This window comes from Pristiophorus japonicus, unplaced genomic scaffold (assembly GCF_044704955.1).
Source record: "Pristiophorus japonicus isolate sPriJap1 unplaced genomic scaffold, sPriJap1.hap1 HAP1_SCAFFOLD_207, whole genome shotgun sequence".
Lineage (NCBI taxonomy): Eukaryota > Metazoa > Chordata > Chondrichthyes > Pristiophoridae > Pristiophorus > Pristiophorus japonicus.
In genome coordinates this window covers 585,077-599,872 of record NW_027251767.1, presented here as the reverse complement: position 1 = coordinate 599,872, position 14,796 = coordinate 585,077, and the positions used below count along the sequence as shown (strand labels likewise).

Below are 14,796 nucleotides of genomic sequence, written 5' to 3'. Positions count from 1 at the left end.
GGTGGTTGGTTGCACTCCGGCTTGAAGCAGTGAGCATTCTTTTGAAGTAAGTATGTGTGTGGTAAGTCGCAATTCGCTGAAGGCAGAGTTCTTAATATGATGAGCAGTTTACAGCTGAACATGTTGCAGCTGAGGCACAGGACAGTGCCTTCACCGTTTTGCTTGAACACTTGCATGTGTGTGTCAGCAGGGAGTGCCTTTGAGCAGCAATGCATGTAAAGAGCCAGCATTTTCTTTCAGGCAAAGCCTCAGGCAATTGCACTTTCTTTCAGGCAAAGCCTCAGGCAATTGCACTTTCTTTCAGGCAAAGCCTCAGGCAATAGAAGTCATTTGTCCATCAGTCAGACAGGGCTCTCGCCTGCTCCCTCACGCTCGTGGCGGCTGCGACATTGCGCTCAACTCGCTTCCCTTGCGCAGGCTCGAGCTCTTCTCGGCGTCTTTCACCATATCCATGGCTTCCAGTCCTGCCCTTGCTCGCCTGCTATTGCTCAGTAACGTCGATCGGAGCAAAGCATTGAAAGTGTTCAGGGAGCAGGCCAACCTGAAGCAAGAGATTTCTGCTGGTCGTGGAACAGCGAGGAGGCAAGTGATAAGGGGCTAGTCAGATGCAAACTGGGAGCTAATGCCAGACATCAATGGGGAATTAGCTCAAATGGTAGAGCGCTTGCTTTGCATGTGAGAGTTAGCGGGATCAATACCTGCATTCACCACTATTCTTTTGGCTCGGGTAATTGTTCAGAAACAAGAGTTGTGTCAGGTGTGGTGTGAGCCCATCTGCTTCTGAAGGTCACCGCAGGCTGAGGGACATCAAATCCTTTGATGTGCTATCGCAACAAAACTTCCTGATTTTTGCATGAATGCAGCTGAAATGAAAGAAGGAAAAAAGTCTATGCAAGTATTAATGCCTTCTCTGAGGATTGAACTCAGGACCTTCAGATTATGAGACTGACGCGCTGCCTACTGCGCTAAGAAGGCACTTGCCTGGTTAGTAACTGAAGAGTGTGACCAACTATGTTCGCTTACGTGGCATTCAAAGCCAGAATGCAAAGATTGCCAAAATGCTCGAGCCAGGTAGGAGCCGAACATGCAATCTTCTAATCCGTAGTCAGATGCGTTATCCATTGCGCCGCTGGCCCAGGCTGTGAAAAATAGCTGCGACATCAGCAAGCACACAGGACGAGCAGCATTAAAAGGCATGCGGCAGACAATCAGCAAAGATAGGCACCTCTGCCGCTTCCCTTCGATTGACAGGTGGGGAGCGGAGCAGTGCAGTAGAAAACAAAGCAAAGCAAAGTCGTCCTTAGGTGGTTGGTTGCACTCCGGCTTGAAGCAGTGAGCATTCTTTTGAAGTAAGTATGTGTGTGGTAAGTCGCAATTCGCTGAAGGCAGAGTTCTTAATATGATGAGCAGTTTACAGCTGAACATGTTGCAGCTGAGGCACAGGACAGTGCCTTCACCGTTTTGCTTGAACACTTGCATGTGTGTGTCAGCAGGGAGTGCCTTTGAGCAGCAATGCATGTAAAGAGCCAGCATTTTCTATCAGGCAAAGCCTCAGGCAATTGCACTTTCTTTCAGGCAAAGCCTCAGGCAATAGAAGTCATTTGTCCATCAGTCAGACAGGGCTCTCGCCTGCTCCCTCACGCTCGTGGCGGCTGCGACGTTGCGCTCAACTCGCTTCCCTTGCGCAGGCTCGAGCTCTTCTCGGCGTCTTTCACCATATCCATGGCTTCCAGTCCTGCCCTTGCTCGCCTGCTATTGCTCAGTAACGTCGATTGGAGCAAAGCATTGAAAGTGTTCAGGGAGCAGGCCAACCTGAAGCAAGAGATTTCTGCTGGTCGTGGAACAGCGAGGAGGCAAGTGATAAGGGGCTAGTCAGATGCAAACTGGGAGCTAATGCCAGACATCAATGGGGAATTAGCTCAAATGGTAGAGCGCTTGCTTTGCATGTGAGAGTTAGCGGGATCAATACCTGCATTCACCACTATTCTTTTGGCTCGGGTAATTGTTCAGAAACAAGAGTTGTGTCAGGTGTGGTGTGAGCCCATCTGCTTCTGAAGGTCACCGCAGGCTGAGGGACATCAAATCCTTTGATGTGCTATCGCAGCAAAACTTCCTGATTTTTGCATGAATGCAGCTGAAATGAAAGAAGGAGAAAAGTCTATGCAAGTATTAATGCCTTCTCTGAGGATTGAACTCAGGACCTTCAGATTATGAGACTGACACGCTGCCTACTGCGCTAAGAAGGCACTTGCCTGGTTAGTAACTGAAGAGTGTGACCAACTATGTTCGCTTACGTGGCATTCAAAGCCAGAATGCAAAGATTGCCAAAATGCTCGAGCCAGGTAGGAGCCGAACATGCAATCTTCTAATCCGTAGTCAGATGCGTGATCCATTGCGCCGCTGGCCCAGGCTGTGAAAAATAGCTGCGACATCAGCAAGTACACAGGACGAGCAGCATTAAAAGGCATGCGGCAGACAATCAGCAAAGATAGGCACCTCTGCCGCTTCCCTTCGATTGACAGGTGGGGAGCGGAGCAGTGCAGTAGAAAACAAAGCAAAGCAAAGTCGTCCTTAGGTGGTTGGTTGCACTCCGGCTTGAAGCAGTGAGCATTCTTTTGAAGTAAGTATGTGTGTGGTAAGTCGCAATTCGCTGAAGGCAGAGTTCTTAATATGATGAGCAGTTTACAGCTGAACATGTTGCAGCTGAGGCACAGGACAGTGCCTTCACCGTTTTGCTTGAACACTTGCATGTGTGTGTCAGCAGGGAGTGCCTTTGAGAAGCAATGCATGTAAAGAGCCAGCATTTTCTTTCAGGCAAAGCCTCAGGCAATTGCACTTTCTTTCAGGCAAAGCCTCAGGCAATTGCACTTTCTTTCAGGCAAAGCCTCAGGCAATAGAAGTCATTTGTCCATCAGTCAGACAGGGCTCTCGCCTGCTCCCTCACGCTCGTGGCGGCTGCGACGTTGCGCTCAACTCGCTTCCCTTGCGCAGGCTCGAGCTCTTCTCGGCGTCTTTCACCATATCCATGGCTTCCAGTCCTGCCCTTGCTCGCCTGCTATTGCTCAGTAACGTCGATTGGAGCAAAGCATTGAAAGTGTTCAGGGAGCAGGCCAACCTGAAGCAAGAGATTTCTGCTGGTCGTGGAACAGCGAGGAGGCAAGTGATAAGGGGCTAGTCAGATGCAAACTGGGAGCTAATGCCAGACATCAATGGGGAATTAGCTCAAATGGTAGAGCGCTTGCTTTGCATGTGAGAGTTAGCGGGATCAATACCTGCATTCACCACTATTCTTTTGGCTCGGGTAATTGTTCAGAAACAAGAGTTGTGTCAGGTGTGGTGTGAGCCCATCTGCTTCTGAAGGTCACCGCAGGCTGAGGGACATCAAATCCTTTGATGTGCTATCGCAGCAAAACTTCCTGATTTTTGCATGAATGCAGCTGAAATGAAAGAAGGAAAAAAGTCTATGCAAGTATTAATGCCTTCTCTGAGGATTGAACTCAGGACCTTCAGATTATGAGACTGACGCGCTGCCTACTGCGCTAAGAAGGCACTTGCCTGGTTAGTAACTGAAGAGTGTGACCAACTATGTTCGCTTACGTGGCATTCAAAGCCAGAATGCAAAGATTGCCATAATGCTCGAGCCAGGCAGGAGCCGAACATGCAATCTTCTAATCCGTAGTCAGATGCGTTATCCATTGCGCCGCTGGCCCAGGCTGTGAAAAATAGCTGCGACATCAGCAAGTACACAGGACGAGCAGCATTAAAAGGCATGCGGCAGACAATCAGCAAAGATAGGCACCTCTGCCGCTTCCCTTCGATTGACAGGTGGGGAGCGGAGCAGTGCAGTAGAAAACAAAGCAAAGCAAAGTCGTCCTTAGGTGGTTGGTTGCACTCCGGCTTGAAGCAGTGAGCATTCTTTTGAAGTAAGTATGTGTGTGGTAAGTCGCAATTCGCTGAAGGCAGAGTTCTTAATATGATGAGCAGTTTACAGCTGAACATGTTGCAGCTGAGGCACAGGACAGTGCCTTCACCGTTTTGCTTGAACACTTGCATGTGTGTGTCAGCAGGGAGTGCCTTTGAGAAGCAATGCATGTAAAGAGCCAGCATTTTCTTTCAGGCAAAGCCTCAGGCAATTGCACTTTCTTTCAGGCAAAGCCTCAGGCAATAGAAGTCATTTGTCCATCAGTCAGACAGGGCTCTCGCCTGCTCCCTCACGCTCGTGGCGGCTGCGACGTTGCGCTCAACTCGCTTCCCTTGCGCAGGCTCGAGCTCTTCTCGGCGTCTTTCACCATATCCATGGCTTCCAGTCCTGCCCTTGCTCGCCTGCTATTGCTCAGTAACGTCGATCGGAGCAAAGCATTGAAAGTGTTCAGGGAGCAGGCCAACCTGAAGCAAGAGATTTCTGCTGGTCGTGGAACAGCGAGGAGGCAAGTGATAAGGGGCTAGTCAGATGCAAACTGGGAGCTAATGCCAGACATCAATGGGGAATTAGCTCAAATGGTAGAGCGCTTGCTTTGCATGTGAGAGTTAGCGGGATCAATACCTGCATTCACCACTATTCTTTTGGCTCGGGTAATTGTTCAGAAACAAGAGTTGTGTCAGGTGTGGTGTGAGCCCATCTGCTTCTGAAGGTCACCGCAGGCTGAGGGACATCAAATCCTTTGATGTGCTATCGCAGCAAAACTTCCTGATTTTTGCATGAATGCAGCTGAAATGAAAGAAGGAAAAAAGTCTATGCAAGTATTAATGCCTTCTCTGAGGATTGAACTCAGGACCTTCAGATTATGAGACTGACGCGCTGCCTACTGCGCTAAGAAGGCACTTGCCTGGTTAGTAACTGAAGAGTGTGACCAACTATGTTCGCTTACGTGGCATTCAAAGCCAGAATGCAAAGATTGCCAAAATGCTCGAGCCAGGTAGGAGCCGAACATGCAATCTTCTAATCCGTAGTCAGATGCGTTATCCATTGCGCCGCTGGCCCAGGCTGTGAAAAATAGCTGCGACATCAGCAAGTACACAGGACGAGCAGCATTAAAAGGCATGCGGCAGACAATCAGCAAAGATAGGCACCTCTGCCGCTTCCCTTCGATTGACAGGTGGGGAGCGGAGCAGTGCAGTAGAAAACAAAGCAAAGCAAAGTCGTCCTTAGGTGGTTGGTTGCACTCCGGCTTGAAGCAGTGAGCATTCTTTTGAAGTAAGTATGTGTGTGGTAAGTCGCAATTCGCTGAAGGCAGAGTTCTTAATATGATGAGCAGTTTACAGCTGAACATGTTGCAGCTGAGGCACAGGACAGTGCCTTCACCGTTTTGCTTGAACACTTGCATGTGTGTGTCAGCAGGGAGTGCCTTTGAGCAGCAATGCATGTAAAGAGCCAGCATTTTCTATCAGGCAAAGCCTCAGGCAATTGCACTTTCTTTCAGGCAAAGCCTCAGGCAATAGAAGTCATTTGTCCATCAGTCAGACAGGGCTCTCGCCTGCTCCCTCACGCTCGTGGCGGCTGCGACGTTGCGCTCAACTCGCTTCCCTTGCGCAGGCTCGAGCTCTTCTCGGCGTCTTTCACCATATCCATGGCTTCCAGTCCTGCCCTTGCTCGCCTGCTATTGCTCAGTAACGTCGATCGGAGCAAAGCATTGAAAGTGTTCAGGGAGCAGGCCAACCTGAAGCAAGAGATTTCTGCTGGTCGTGGAACAGCGAGGAGGCAAGTGATAAGGGGCTCGTCAGATGCAAACTGGGAGCTAATGCCAGCCATCAATGGGGAATTAGCTCAAATGGTAGAGTGCTTGCTTTGTATGTGAGAGTTAGCGGGATCAATACCTGCATTCACCACTATTCTTTTGGCTCGGGTAATTGTTCAGAAACAAGAGTTGTGTCAGGTGTGGTGTGAGCCCATCTGCTTCTGAAGGTCACCGCAGGCTGAGGGACATCAAATCCTTTGATGTGCTATCGCAGCAAAACTTCCTGATTTTTGCATGAATGCAGCTGAAATGAAAGAAGGAGAAAAGTCTATGCAAGTATTAATGCCTTCTCTGAGGATTGAACTCAGGACCTTCAGATTATGAGACTGACACGCTGCCTACTGCGCTAAGAAGGCACTTGCCTGGTTAGTAACTGAAGAGTGTGACCAACTATGTTCGCTTACGTGGCATTCAAAGCCAGAATGCAAAGATTGCCAAAATGCTCGAGCCAGGTAGGAGCCGAACATGCAATCTTCTAATCCGTAGTCAGATGCGTTATCCATTGCGCCGCTGGCCCAGGCTGTGAAAAATAGCTGCGACATCAGCAAGTACACAGGACGAGCAGCATTAAAAGGCATGCGGCAGACAATCAGCAAAGATAGGCACCTCTGCCGCTTCCCTTCGATTGACAGGTGGGGAGCGGAGCAGTGCAGTAGAAAACAAAGCAAAGCAAAGTCGTCCTTAGGTGGTTGGTTGCACTCCGGCTTGAAGCAGTGAGCATTCTTTTGAAGTAAGTATGTGTGTGGTAAGTCGCAATTCGCTGAAGGCAGAGTTCTTAATATGAGCAGTTTACAGCTGAACATGTTGCAGCTGAGGCACAGGACAGTGCCTTCACCGTTTTGCTTGAGCACTTGCATGTGTGTGTCAGCAGGGAGTGCCTTTGAGCAGCAATGCATGTAAAGAGCCAGCATTTTCTTTCAGGCAAAGCCTCAGGCAATTGCACTTTCTTTCAGGCAAAGCCTCAGGCAATAGAAGTCATTTGTCCATCAGTCAGACAGGGCTCTCGCCTGCTCCCTCACGCTCGTGGCGGCTGCGACGTTGCGCTCAACTCGCTTCCCTTGCGCAGGCTCGAGCTCTTCTCGGCGTCTTTCACCATATCCATGGCTTCCAGTCCTGCCCTTGCTCGCCTGCTATTGCTCAGTAACGTCGATCGGAGCAAAGCATTGAAAGTGTTCAGGGAGCAGGCCAACCTGAAGCAAGAGATTTCTGCTGGTCGTGGAACAGCGAGGAGGCAAGTGATAAGGGGCTAGTCAGATGCAAACTGGGAGACAATGCCAGACATAAATGGGGAATTAGCTCAAATGGTGGAGCGCTTGCTTTGCATGTGAGAGTTAGTGGGATCAATACCTGCATTCACCACTATTCTTTTGGCTCGGGTAATTGCTCAGAAACAAGAGTTGTGTCAGGTGTGGTGTGAGCCCATCTGCTTCTGAAGGTCACCGCAGGCTGAGGGACATCAAATCCTTTGATGTGCTATCGCAGCAAAACTTCCTGATTTTTGCATGAATGCAGCTGAAATGAAAGAAGGAGAAAAGTCTATGCAAGTATTAATGCCTTCTCTGATGATTGAACTCAGGACCTTCAGATTATGAGACTGACACGCTGCCTACTGCGCTAAGAAGGCACTTGCCTGGTTAGTAACTGAAGAGTGTGACCAACTATGTTCGCTTACGTGGCATTCAAAGCCAGAATGCAAAGATTGCCAAAATGCTCGAGCCAGGTAGGAGCCGAACATGCAATCTTCTAATCCGTAGTCAGATGCGTTATCCATTGCGCCGCTGGCCCAGGCTGTGAAAAATAGCTGCGACATCAGCAAGTACACAGGACGAGCAGCATTAAAAGGCATGCGGCAGACAATCAGCAAAGATAGGCACCTCTGCCGCTTCCCTTCGATTGACAGGTGGGGAGCGGAGCAGTGCAGTAGAAAACAAAGCAAAGCAAAGTCGTCCTTAGGTGGTTGGTTGCACTCCGGCTTGAAGCAGTGAGCATTCTTTTGAAGTAAGTATGTGTGTGGTAAGTCGCAATTCGCTGAAGGCAGAGTTCTTAATATGAGCAGTTTACAGCTGAACATGTTGCAGCTGAGGCACAGGACAGTGCCTTCACCGTTTTGCTTGAGCACTTGCATGTGTGTGTCAGCAGGGAGTGCCTTTGAGCAGCAATGCATGTAAAGAGCCAGCATTTTCTTTCAGGCAAAGCCTCAGGCAATTGCACTTTCTTTCAGGCAAAGCCTCAGGCAATTGAAGTCATTTGTCCATCAGTCAGACAGGGCTCTCGCCTGCTCCCTCACGCTCGTGGCGGCTGCGACGTTGCGCTCAACTCGCTTCCCTTGCGCAGGCTCGAGCTCTTCTCGGCGTCTTTCACCATATCCATGGCTTCCAGTCCTGCCCTTGCTCGCCTGCTATTGCTCAGTAACGTCGATCGGAGCAAAGCATTGAAAGTGTTCAGGGAGCAGGCCAACCTGAAGCAAGAGATTTCTGCTGGTCGTGGAACAGCGAGGAGGCAAGTGATAAGGGGCTCGTCAGATGCAAACTGGGAGCTAATGCCAGCCATCAATGGGGAATTAGCTCAAATGGTAGAGTGCTTGCTTTGTATGTGAGAGTTAGCGGGATCAATACCTGCATTCACCACTATTCTTTTGGCTCGGGTAATTGTTCAGAAACAAGAGTTGTGTCAGGTGTGGTGTGAGCCCATCTGCTTCTGAAGGTCACCGCAGGCTGAGGGACATCAAATCCTTTGATGTGCTATCGCAGCAAAACTTCCTGATTTTTGCATGAATGCAGCTGAAATGAAAGAAGGAGAAAAGTCTATGCAAGTATTAATGCCTTCTCTGAGGATTGAACTCAGGACCTTCAGATTATGAGACTGACACGCTGCCTACTGCGCTAAGAAGGCACTTGCCTGGTTAGTAACTGAAGAGTGTGACCAACTATGTTCGCTTACGTGGCATTCAAAGCCAGAATGCAAAGATTGCCAAAATGCTCGAGCCAGGTAGGAGCCGAACATGCAATCTTCTAATCCGTAGTCAGATGCGTTATCCATTGCGCCGCTGGCCCAGGCTGTGAAAAATAGCTGCGACATCAGCAAGTACACAGGACGAGCAGCATTAAAAGGCATGCGGCAGACAATCAGCAAAGATAGGCACCTCTGCCGCTTCCCTTCGATTGACAGGTGGGGAGCGGAGCAGTGCAGTAGAAAACAAAGCAAAGCAAAGTCGTCCTTAGGTGGTTGGTTGCACTCCGGCTTGAAGCAGTGAGCATTCTTTTGAAGTAAGTATGTGTGTGGTAAGTCGCAATTCGCTGAAGGCAGAGTTCTTAATATGAGCAGTTTACAGCTGAACATGTTGCAGCTGAGGCACAGGACAGTGCCTTCACCGTTTTGCTTGAGCACTTGCATGTGTGTGTCAGCAGGGAGTGCCTTTGAGCAGCAATGCATGTAAAGAGCCAGCATTTTCTTTCAGGCAAAGCCTCAGGCAATTGCACTTTCTTTCAGGCAAAGCCTCAGGCAATAGAAGTCATTTGTCCATCAGTCAGACAGGGCTCTCGCCTGCTCCCTCACGCTCGTGGCGGCTGCGACGTTGCGCTCAACTCGCTTCCCTTGCGCAGGCTCGAGCTCTTCTCGGCGTCTTTCACCATATCCATGGCTTCCAGTCCTGCCCTTGCTCGCCTGCTATTGCTCAGTAACGTCGATCGGAGCAAAGCATTGAAAGTGTTCAGGGAGCAGGCCAACCTGAAGCAAGAGATTTCTGCTGGTCGTGGAACAGCGAGGAGGCAAGTGATAAGGGGCTAGTCAGATGCAAACTGGGAGACAATGCCAGACATAAATGGGGAATTAGCTCAAATGGTGGAGCGCTTGCTTTGCATGTGAGAGTTAGTGGGATCAATACCTGCATTCACCACTATTCTTTTGGCTCGGGTAATTGCTCAGAAACAAGAGTTGTGTCAGGTGTGGTGTGAGCCCATCTGCTTCTGAAGGTCACCGCAGGCTGAGGGACATCAAATCCTTTGATGTGCTATCGCAGCAAAACTTCCTGATTTTTGCATGAATGCAGCTGAAATGAAAGAAGGAGAAAAGTCTATGCAAGTATTAATGCCTTCTCTGATGATTGAACTCAGGACCTTCAGATTATGAGACTGACACGCTGCCTACTGCGCTAAGAAGGCACTTGCCTGGTTAGTAACTGAAGAGTGTGACCAACTATGTTCGCTTACGTGGCATTCAAAGCCAGAATGCAAAGATTGCCAAAATGCTCGAGCCAGGTAGGAGCCGAACATGCAATCTTCTAATCCGTAGTCAGATGCGTTATCCATTGCGCCGCTGGCCCAGGCTGTGAAAAATAGCTGCGACATCAGCAAGTACACAGGACGAGCAGCATTAAAAGGCATGCGGCAGACAATCAGCAAAGATAGGCACCTCTGCCGCTTCCCTTCGATTGACAGGTGGGGAGCGGAGCAGTGCAGTAGAAAACAAAGCAAAGCAAAGTCGTCCTTAGGTGGTTGGTTGCACTCCGGCTTGAAGCAGTGAGCATTCTTTTGAAGTAAGTATGTGTGTGGTAAGTCGCAATTCGCTGAAGGCAGAGTTCTTAATATGAGCAGTTTACAGCTGAACATGTTGCAGCTGAGGCACAGGACAGTGCCTTCACCGTTTTGCTTGAGCACTTGCATGTGTGTGTCAGCAGGGAGTGCCTTTGAGCAGCAATGCATGTAAAGAGCCAGCATTTTCTTTCAGGCAAAGCCTCAGGCAATTGCACTTTCTTTCAGGCAAAGCCTCAGGCAATTGAAGTCATTTGTCCATCAGTCAGACAGGGCTCTCGCCTGCTCCCTCACGCTCGTGGCGGCTGCGACGTTGCGCTCAACTCGCTTCCCTTGCGCAGGCTCGAGCTCTTCTCGGCGTCTTTCACCATATCCATGGCTTCCAGTCCTGCCCTTGCTCGCCTGCTATTGCTCAGTAACGTCGATCGGAGCAAAGCATTGAAAGTGTTCAGGGAGCAGGCCAACCTGAAGCAAGAGATTTCTGCTGGTCGTGGAACAGCGAGGAGGCAAGTGATAAGGGGCTCGTCAGATGCAAACTGGGAGACAATGCCAGACATAAATGGGGAATTAGCTCAAATGGTGGAGCGCTTGCTTTGCATGTGAGAGTTAGTGGGATCAATACCTGCATTCACCACTATTCTTTTGGCTCGGGTAATTGTTCAGAAACAAGAGTTGTGTCAGGTGTGGTGTGAGCCCATCTGCTTCTGAAGGTCACCGCAGGCTGAGGGACATCAAATCCTTTGATGTGCTATCGCAGCAAAACTTCCTGATTTTTGCATGAATGCAGCTGAAATGAAAGAAGGAGAAAAGTCTATGCAAGTATTAATGCCTTCTCTCAGGATTGAACTCAGGACCTTCAGATTATGAGACTGACGCGCTGCCTACTGCGCTAAGAAGGCACTTGCCTGGTTAGTAACTGAAGAGTGTGACCAACTATGTTCGCTTACGTGGCATTCAAAGCCAGAATGCAAAGATTGCCAAAATGCTCGAGCCAGGTAGGAGCCGAACATGCAATCTTCTAATCCGTAGTCAGATGCGTTATCCATTGCGCCGCTGGCCCAGGCTGTGAAAAATAGCTGCGACATCAGCAAGTACACAGGACGAGCAGCATTAAAAGGCATGCGGCAGACAATCAGCAAAGATAGGCACCTCTGCCGCTTCCCTTCGATTGACAGGTGGGGAGCGGAGCAGTGCAGTAGAAAACAAAGCAAAGCAAAGTCGTCCTTAGGTGGTTGGTTGCACTCCGGCTTGAAGCAGTGAGCATTCTTTTGAAGTAAGTATGTGTGTGGTAAGTCGCAATTCGCTGAAGGCAGAGTTCTTAATATGATGAGCAGTTTACAGCTGAACATGTTGCAGCTGAGGCACAGGACAGTGCCTTCACCGTTTTGCTTGAACACTTGCATGTGTGTGTCAGCAGGGAGTGCCTTTGAGAAGCAATGCATGTAAAGAGCCAGCATTTTCTTTCAGGCAAAGCCTCAGGCAATTGCACTTTCTTTCAGGCAAAGCCTCAGGCAATTGCACTTTCTTTCAGGCAAAGCCTCAGGCAATAGAAGTCATTTGTCCATCAGTCAGACAGGGCTCTCGCCTGCTCCCTCACGCTCGTGGCGGCTGCGACGTTGCGCTCAACTCGCTTCCCTTGCGCAGGCTCGAGCTCTTCTCGGCGTCTTTCACCATATCCATGGCTTCCAGTCCTGCCCTTGCTCGCCTGCTATTGCTCAGTAACGTCGATCGGAGCAAAGCATTGAAAGTGTTCAGGGAGCAGGCCAACCTGAAGCAAGAGATTTCTGCTGGTCGTGGAACAGCGAGGAGGCAAGTGATAAGGGGCTCGTCAGATGCAAACTGGGAGCTAATGCCAGCCATCAATGGGGAATTAGCTCAAATGGTAGAGTGCTTGCTTTGTATGTGAGAGTTAGCGGGATCAATACCTGCATTCACCACTATTCTTTTGGCTCGGGTAATTGTTCAGAAACAAGAGTTGTGTCAGGTGTGGTGTGAGCCCATCTGCTTCTGAAGGTCACCGCAGGCTGAGGGACATCAAATCCTTTGATGTGCTATCGCAGCAAAACTTCCTGATTTTTGCATGAATGCAGCTGAAATGAAAGAAGGAGAAAAGTCTATGCAAGTATTAATGCCTTCTCTGATGATTGAACTCAGGACCTTCAGATTATGAGACTGACACGCTGCCTACTGCGCTAAGAAGGCACTTGCCTGGTTAGTAACTGAAGAGTGTGACCAACTATGTTCGCTTACGTGGCATTCAAAGCCAGAATGCAAAGATTGCCAAAATGCTCGAGCCAGGTAGGAGCCGAACATGCAATCTTCTAATCCGTAGTCAGATGCGTTATCCATTGCGCCGCTGGCCCAGGCTGTGAAAAATAGCTGCGACATCAGCAAGTACACAGGACGAGCAGCATTAAAAGGCATGCGGCAGACAATCAGCAAAGATAGGCACCTCTGCCGCTTCCCTTCGATTGACAGGTGGGGAGCGGAGCAGTGCAGTAGAAAACAAAGCAAAGCAAAGTCGTCCTTAGGTGGTTGGTTGCACTCCGGCTTGAAGCAGTGAGCATTCTTTTGAAGTAAGTATGTGTGTGGTAAGTCGCAATTCGCTGAAGGCAGAGTTCTTAATATGATGAGCAGTTTACAGCTGAACATGTTGCAGCTGAGGCACAGGACAGTGCCTTCACCGTTTTGCTTGAACACTTGCATGTGTGTGTCAGCAGGGAGTGCCTTTGAGAAGCAATGCATGTAAAGAGCCAGCATTTTCTTTCAGGCAAAGCCTCAGGCAATTGCACTTTCTTTCAGGCAAAGCCTCAGGCAATTGCACTTTCTTTCAGGCAAAGCCTCAGGCAATAGAAGTCATTTGTCCATCAGTCAGACAGGGCTCTCGCCTGCTCCCTCACGCTCGTGGCGGCTGCGACGTTGCGCTCAACTCGCTTCCCTTGCGCAGGCTCGAGCTCTTCTCGGCGTCTTTCACCATATCCATGGCTTCCAGTCCTGCCCTTGCTCGCCTGCTATTGCTCAGTAACGTCGATCGGAGCAAAGCATTGAAAGTGTTCAGGGAGCAGGCCAACCTGAAGCAAGAGATTTCTGCTGGTCGTGGAACAGCGAGGAGGCAAGTGATAAGGGGCTCGTCAGATGCAAACTGGGAGCTAATGCCAGCCATCAATGGGGAATTAGCTCAAATGGTAGAGTGCTTGCTTTGTATGTGAGAGTTAGCGGGATCAATACCTGCATTCACCACTATTCTTTTGGCTCGGGTAATTGTTCAGAAACAAGAGTTGTGTCAGGTGTGGTGTGAGCCCATCTGCTTCTGAAGGTCACCGCAGGCTGAGGGACATCAAATCCTTTGATGTGCTATCGCAGCAAAACTTCCTGATTTTTGCATGAATGCAGCTGAAATGAAAGAAGGAGAAAAGTCTATGCAAGTATTAATGCCTTCTCTGATGATTGAACTCAGGACCTTCAGATTATGAGACTGACACGCTGCCTACTGCGCTAAGAAGGCACTTGCCTGGTTAGTAACTGAAGAGTGTGACCAACTATGTTCGCTTACGTGGCATTCAAAGCCAGAATGCAAAGATTGCCAAAATGCTCGAGCCAGGTAGGAGCCGAACATGCAATCTTCTAATCCGTAGTCAGATGCGTTATCCATTGCGCCGCTGGCCCAGGCTGTGAAAAATAGCTGCGACATCAGCAAGTACACAGGACGAGCAGCATTAAAAGGCATGCGGCAGACAATCAGCAAAGATAGGCACCTCTGCCGCTTCCCTTCGATTGACAGGTGGGGAGCGGAGCAGTGCAGTAGAAAACAAAGCAAAGCAAAGTCGTCCTTAGGTGGTTGGTTGCACTCCGGCTTGAAGCAGTGAGCATTCTTTTGAAGTAAGTATGTGTGTGGTAAGTCGCAATTCGCTGAAGGCAGAGTTCTTAATATGATGAGCAGTTTACAGCTGAACATGTTGCAGCTGAGGCACAGGACAGTGCCTTCACCGTTTTGCTTGAACACTTGCATGTGTGTGTCAGCAGGGAGTGCCTTTGAGAAGCAATGCATGTAAAGAGCCAGCATTTTCTTTCAGGCAAAGCCTCAGGCAATTGCACTTTCTTTCAGGCAAAGCCTCAGGCAATTGCACTTTCTTTCAGGCAAAGCCTCAGGCAATAGAAGTCATTTGTCCATCAGTCAGACAGGGCTCTCGCCTGCTCCCTCACGCTCGTGGCGGCTGCGACGTTGCGCTCAACTCGCTTCCCTTGCGCAGGCTCGAGCTCTTCTCGGCGTCTTTCACCATATCCATGGCTTCCAGTCCTGCCCTTGCTCGCCTGCTATTGCTCAGTAACGTCGATCGGAGCAAAGCATTGAAAGTGTTCAGGGAGCAGGCCAACCTGAAGCAAGAGATTTCTGCTGGTCGTGGAACAGCGAGGAGGCAAGTGATAAGGGGCTCGTCAGATGCAAACTGGGAGCTAATGCCAGCCATCAATGGGGAATTAGCTCAAATGGTAGAGTGCTTGCTTTGTATGTGAGAGTTAGCGGGATCAATACC

At 49.6% G+C, this 14,796-nt stretch overlaps 11 non-coding genes across 11 annotated transcripts; all 11 read right to left on the bottom strand.

Moving 5' to 3' along the window:
- Nucleotides 1-902: 902 nt before the first annotated feature.
- Nucleotides 903-975, bottom strand: trnam-cau (transfer RNA methionine (anticodon CAU)). The gene has a single exon. It is a non-coding gene; the product is annotated as a tRNA-Met (tRNA).
- Nucleotides 976-2,173: 1,198 nt separating this feature from the next.
- On the bottom strand, nucleotides 2,174-2,246 carry trnam-cau (transfer RNA methionine (anticodon CAU)). The gene has a single exon. It is a non-coding gene; the product is annotated as a tRNA-Met (tRNA).
- Nucleotides 2,247-3,476: 1,230 nt separating this feature from the next.
- On the bottom strand, nucleotides 3,477-3,549 carry trnam-cau (transfer RNA methionine (anticodon CAU)). Its single transcript has one exon. It is a non-coding gene; the product is annotated as a tRNA-Met (tRNA).
- A 1,198-nt stretch (nucleotides 3,550-4,747) lies between these two features.
- On the bottom strand, nucleotides 4,748-4,820 carry trnam-cau (transfer RNA methionine (anticodon CAU)). Its single transcript has one exon. It is a non-coding gene; the product is annotated as a tRNA-Met (tRNA).
- Nucleotides 4,821-6,018: 1,198 nt separating this feature from the next.
- On the bottom strand, nucleotides 6,019-6,091 carry trnam-cau (transfer RNA methionine (anticodon CAU)). Its single transcript has one exon. It is a non-coding gene; the product is annotated as a tRNA-Met (tRNA).
- A 1,195-nt stretch (nucleotides 6,092-7,286) lies between these two features.
- trnam-cau (transfer RNA methionine (anticodon CAU)) lies at nucleotides 7,287-7,359 on the bottom strand. The gene has a single exon. It is a non-coding gene; the product is annotated as a tRNA-Met (tRNA).
- A 1,195-nt stretch (nucleotides 7,360-8,554) lies between these two features.
- Nucleotides 8,555-8,627, bottom strand: trnam-cau (transfer RNA methionine (anticodon CAU)). The gene has a single exon. It is a non-coding gene; the product is annotated as a tRNA-Met (tRNA).
- A 1,195-nt stretch (nucleotides 8,628-9,822) lies between these two features.
- Nucleotides 9,823-9,895, bottom strand: trnam-cau (transfer RNA methionine (anticodon CAU)). Its single transcript has one exon. It is a non-coding gene; the product is annotated as a tRNA-Met (tRNA).
- Nucleotides 9,896-11,090: 1,195 nt separating this feature from the next.
- On the bottom strand, nucleotides 11,091-11,163 carry trnam-cau (transfer RNA methionine (anticodon CAU)). The gene has a single exon. It is a non-coding gene; the product is annotated as a tRNA-Met (tRNA).
- Nucleotides 11,164-12,393: 1,230 nt separating this feature from the next.
- trnam-cau (transfer RNA methionine (anticodon CAU)) lies at nucleotides 12,394-12,466 on the bottom strand. Its single transcript has one exon. It is a non-coding gene; the product is annotated as a tRNA-Met (tRNA).
- Nucleotides 12,467-13,696: 1,230 nt separating this feature from the next.
- On the bottom strand, nucleotides 13,697-13,769 carry trnam-cau (transfer RNA methionine (anticodon CAU)). The gene has a single exon. It is a non-coding gene; the product is annotated as a tRNA-Met (tRNA).
- Nucleotides 13,770-14,796: the final 1,027 nt, after the last annotated feature.